Source organism: Triticum dicoccoides, chromosome 2B (assembly GCF_002162155.2).
Source record: "Triticum dicoccoides isolate Atlit2015 ecotype Zavitan chromosome 2B, WEW_v2.0, whole genome shotgun sequence".
Taxonomy (NCBI): domain Eukaryota; kingdom Viridiplantae; phylum Streptophyta; class Magnoliopsida; order Poales; family Poaceae; genus Triticum; species Triticum dicoccoides.
This window is the reverse complement of record NC_041383.1, coordinates 667,178,562-667,184,315: the sequence shown is the minus strand read 5'-3', so window position 1 is coordinate 667,184,315 and position 5,754 is coordinate 667,178,562.

Genomic DNA, 5,754 nt, shown 5'->3' with positions numbered 1-5,754 from the left:
CTGATGAAACTCTCCTTCGACACTCTGCTGGATCGGAGTTCGTGGGACGTCATCGAGCTGAACGTGTGTAGAACTCGAAGGTGTCGTGCGTTCGGTACTTGGATCGGTCGGATCGTGAAGACGTACGACTACATCAACCGCGTTGTCATAACGCTTCCGCTTTCGGTCTACGAGGGTACGTGGAAAACACTCTCCCCTCTCGTTGCTATGCATCACCATGATCTTGCGTGTGCATAGGAAATTTTGAAATTACTACGTTCCCCAACAGGAAAAACGTTTGCAGTTGCTCTGCTCCTGATCCGAAGCTAGAGTTGTTCAAGGTTTCTCGAGTATTTTTATTTCTTTGGACAGGGTTTCTGGAGGATTTGGTCCTACAATGCATGGGAGGATATTGCTACTAGTAGATTTTCTCTTTTTTTTCTTCAGAAAACGAGGAATCATTTGGCAAGTTTTTTTTATAGAAATTAGACATCATTATGTCAAATTACAAACATGAAACAGCGAAAACCATGTGGGAAAAGGAGAGATGACGCATGTCCAGGAACATTTGCAAGAAAACTCTATCGAAGTAGATTTCTGCAACCACCAACCTTATCACTCGCCATAGACAAAGAAGCACACCCATGAGGGCTTGTGAATCGAAGAAGAGGCCTGCCACTCGTATGGTAATTATCGTTGTAGCGCATTGGTAGGGGATCATCACGGTGCTCTTCAAAACCCGGATCCGCTTCATGCCATCGATGTCGTTGAGGCAGGATGCTAGAACCACCACGCATGAGCCTCCAACCTTGTTCTTGGACCTTTGGCTTCCCCAAACAAAGATGTCACACACATGCGACGGGATCCGCTATATACTCAAACAACACCACCAGATCCATTACACTTATAAATAATGGAATAAAGTTCCCACGTTTCCTTCGAGTTCACCATCGCGGGTGCCCTCGAGATGGGGTTGAGATTGGCAAAAATTTATTCCAAACATCACCATCCAAACGCTCCAGTGGAACACACTAAACCTAACTCTACCTACAACCAAGGCAGAGAGGCGGGGTTCCTCCACCTATTCGTTGCCTGCGCGGTGATCAAAGGGGGACAGAGCCCACAACCTCATTGATAGATTGCCAGGAGGAGTTGGCGCACGTGGCGGAGCTCCAAGGTGGCTTTGGCTTGAAGGTGGAGCTCGAAGGCATGCGCCTTGGCCTCGCTGAAAGCACCGACATGGGCATGGTGCTCTTCGTGGTAGGTACGGAGGGCAGCGGCTAGAGGAAGGTGGAGGGGCGCGTGCATGCCCTGGTGGTATTTTGCCTCACTTTAGCTGCATTTCAGTCAGATGACCTTTTATTTTGTGGTGAGTTGATTTTTTTTCGTTGGATCGTGCTTTAAGATATGTGTTGTTTTCATTTTTTCTGTTTAATTCTGTTGTTGGGTTGGGCTGGAAGGAATCGATTGACGTGTTGTTTTGGTTAGTCGAATCTGTACTAGGCCGATTTCTTTGTCTTGGTTGCACCCGTTAATTCTGGGTTGTATTTTTTTCATTTTTTCTTTTCTTTATTGGTTATATTTTGTTTTTGTAGGTTTTTGGCTGGGTGTAATTATATACATACAAATAATATATAATATGTTCCAAAAATTCATAATTATATGAATATTTTTGCATATTACAAAAAAATGCAATTTCTATGTATAGTTGTGCGAACCTTTTTGTTATAAATTTTATTTCTTCTTAAAGAAAATACGAACGCCACTAATTCAATCTTTTTTAAAAAAATCATTATTTTGATATTGTTTGAGTCTTTCCTTCATATTCATTCTACTTTAAGGTTAATATCAATGCCACTATTCATTTTTTCTTAGATTTTTTTGTTGCAAAAGTTCCAGTTTATATGATTATTCTTGCATATTGTAAAGAAGCGCAATTTTTATTATATTTTGTGCAAATTTTCTCAATGTTTGTTTTAGATTAGTTTTCCCATTTTTTATCTTAAATGGTAATATCAATGCCGCTTATTCATTCTTCCTTAGGAAATTTAATTCTTTCTTTTATGGGTATTTTTGCTTCATTTTTTTATTTATGTTTTTGTTTCTATGTGGTTTCCTTTTTCTTTCCTTTATTGGTTATTTTTTTTGTGGGTTTTTGGCCGAATACAATTATATACAAATAAATACTATATAATATGTGCCAAAATTTCATGATTATATGATTATTTTTACATATTACGATTATGTGCAATTTCAGTGCAAAGTTGTGCTTAAGTTTTTTTAATCTTCTTCTTAAAGAAAATACATCATTGTAGTAGAATCTGAATAATGCATTATTATATGCTTATTCTTTGCGTATTTCAAAAAGTCCAATTTCAGTGCGAACTGTGTTCAAGTTGTTTCTTTTTCATTTTATTTCTTCTTAAAGAGTTTCATACTTTTTTTAGACTTCATTATTTTGATTTTGTTTTAGTTTTTTTCTAAAAGGGTAATACCAGTGCCACAAATTCATTCTTTCATAGAAAACTTCATTTTTATTTTGTTTTAGTTTTCACTATTATATATTTATTCTTGCATATTATTAAAAAAATGCAATTTCTATGTAAGTTGTGTGCAATTTTTTATCATTTTTAAAATTATTTTTCATTTTATTTCTTTTTGAATGGTAATACCAATGCCAATAATTTGTGTAAATTTAATTCGTTTCTCCTTTAAAAAGTTCTTTTTAATTTTGTATTAGTTTTAGTACCTCTTCCGTCTCAAAATTCTTGTTTTAGATTTGTCTAGATACGGATGTATCTAATACTAAAATGTGACTTGATACACCCGTATTTAGACAAATTTAAGACAAGAATTTTGGGATGGAGGGACTATTAATTATGCCTCATCCGCACAATCAAAAAGCTAAGCACATCTACAATGCTGGACTCTTAGGCCTTATACAATGGGAGATGCTTACAGAGGTGCTTAGAAAAATAAATCAGGTTTTCTTAAGCACCGGTTTTCTAAAGCCTGGTTTATTTCTTTAAGCACCTCCTCTAAGCACCTCCCATTGTACAAGGCCTTAAATGGACACTTAAAGAGAATGTTAAAAATATAAATAAACAACAAACTTTTAGAAAATGAGCTAAGCACCCTCACTTTCAACGGGAGGCGCTTGACAGAGGCGTTAATCACGTACGCTCGGACCCTTCCGCTTTCCCTGCAGCTACCAAAAAGGTGAGAAGCGCCGCCTCTACTTGTTGCGTCGAAGCCAGACGTGAGATTGAGATTTAACCTGATAACTACCCATCAATTAGGATTAAAATCCTAGCGCCCCTGTTTAAGCACCGCATTGTAGATGCTCTAATGATGATTGCCTGTGGTGCATGTGTGTGTATGCATATGAGCATGTCTACATGTTTGTGTGCGTCGTGATGCCTACATGTACATGCTCTTGCATCACAGTCTAGCATAGTTTTACCGGCCAAAGCCCACGGTTTTCATGCATGCTTTCAGATGAATGTATAATCACTCAATTTTTTATGCAATGTGTGTGCGGTTCATACCGCTATTTAAAATTGCACTACTGTATGCTTATTTTTACAGATTATAGAATAATACAATTTCTGCAACAATCATGTTCTGTCATTATTTGTTTTATGTACTTTTACATTTTCTTTCTTCTTTTGTGCAATGCAATACCAATCCACTAACCATGGCCAGCTGGAGCTAGCTAGCTCACAGAGGGACGCAGTAAGCCGGAGCTAGCTAGCTCACACATGGACGCAGCCCGAGCTAGCTAGCTCACACGCCACGCCCAGCTAGAGCTAAGAGCATCTCCAGCCGTTGGCCCCTTCGAGGAGGCATAAAAATCGCCGTCTGGGGGTGACGGGCGGCAAACTCGGCTCTGGGGACAGTTGGGCACCCAGTTGTTGCCCCCAGGTGTCGATTTCGGCTCATTATTCGGCCCACTTTCATTCAAAAACGACCCATATTCGGCGCGGTTCGGCATGTTTCGGCATGAATTCTTTCATAAATAATTCAGAAGTCAAATAGTTCATCACATAGTTCGGCGTGGTTCGGGGTGTTTCGGCGTGTTTTTATCTCCATAGTTCATCACAAAAAATCAACATAAATCAAATAGTTCAACACAAATTATATAGTTCAACAAATAAAAACTCATATTTCATCACACGTCATTCCCGGCGTCACCCTTGAGCCTCCATGGGTGCTCCACCAGATCGTGTTGTAGTTCTTGATGCACCTGTGGGTCTCGGATCTCCTGACGCATATTGAGGTAGTCAGTCCAGGTTGCCGGTAGCTGGTGATCAACTTGGGCAAGAGGCCCCTGCCTGTAATATGGTTCTGTGTCAAACACTGGCTCTTCCTGCTCGCTCTCAATAATCATGTTGTGCAAGATGACACAACAAGTCATGATCTCCCACATTTGATCTTTTGACCAGGTCTGAGCAGGGTACCGGACAACAGCAAATCTAGATTGGAGCACATCAAATGCCCGCTCGACACCCTTCCTGCAAGCCTCCTGAACCTTCGCAAAGTGGGCGTTCTTGCCTCCTGACACAGAGTTTGAGATAGTCTTCACAAATGTCGACCATCTCGGATAGATGCCATCAACTAGGTAGTACCCCTTGTTGTAGTGCCGCCCATTGACCTCGAAGTTCACCGGAGGAGAATGACCTTCAACAAGCTTGGCAAAGACAGGGGAGCACTGCAGGATGTTGATGTCATTGTGAGTTCCTGGCATTCCAAAGAAAGAGTGCCAAATCCAGAGCTCCTGTGTGGCCACTGCCTCAAGTACCACAATGCAACCGCCTTTGGCGCCATTGTACAACCCCTGCCAAGCAAATGGACAGTTCTTCCATTTACAATGCATGCAGTCGATGCTTCCAAGCATCCCAGGAAATCCTCTTGTTGCATTCTGTGCTAGGATCCGAGCTGTGTCTTCCGCATTGGGTGTTCGCAAGTATTGCAGTCCAAACACTGCCACCACTGCCCTGCAGAACTTGTAGAAATACTCAATGGTGGTGGACTCGGCCATGCGCCCATAGTCGTTGAGTGAATCACCGGGAGCCCCGTATGCAAGCATCCTCATATGTGTCGTGCACTTCTGAATTGAGGTGAATCCAAGTGTGCCAGTGCAATCCTTCTTGCACTTGAAGTAGTTGTCGAACTCCCGGATGGAATTCACAATCCTTAGAAAAAGCTTTCGGCTCATCCGATAACGATGCGGAAATGTTTTCTCGCCATGCAATGGAGCGTCGACGAAGTAGTCGGAGTAAAGCATGCAGTAGACTTCCAGACGATGCCGGTTCTTTGCTTTCACCCGCCCCAGCGCCGAGCCACCTCGCCGCGGCTTTTCACTGCTCGCGAGCAGGCCGACGAGGGCGGCGAGCACCATGAGATGCTCCTGCTCCTGGACGTCGGCTTCGGCTTCCTCCTCCAGCAACGCCACGAGCGCCTCCTCGTCCTCCGAGTCCATCGTCGGGCCGGGCTAATCACCGAACACCCTGCGGGCGAGGTGGCTGCACACCCGCCGGTGTACAGGCCCTGCGTGGCCGGAACACCGGAAAAGTTGCCGGGACGGCGGTGGAGAGGCTGCCTCGGCGAAACCTCTTCTCTTTTCTGGCGGGGAATGATCTATCTAGCTGTGGTGGGTGGTGAACGGCGCCGGGATCGGCAGGGTAGCGGCCGAGCGGGGGGGAGGCGAATCTGGACGGTCGACTTGACTTTTCGCCTGGCAGTGTGGCCACAGATGCGCTTTTCCCTTGCGCC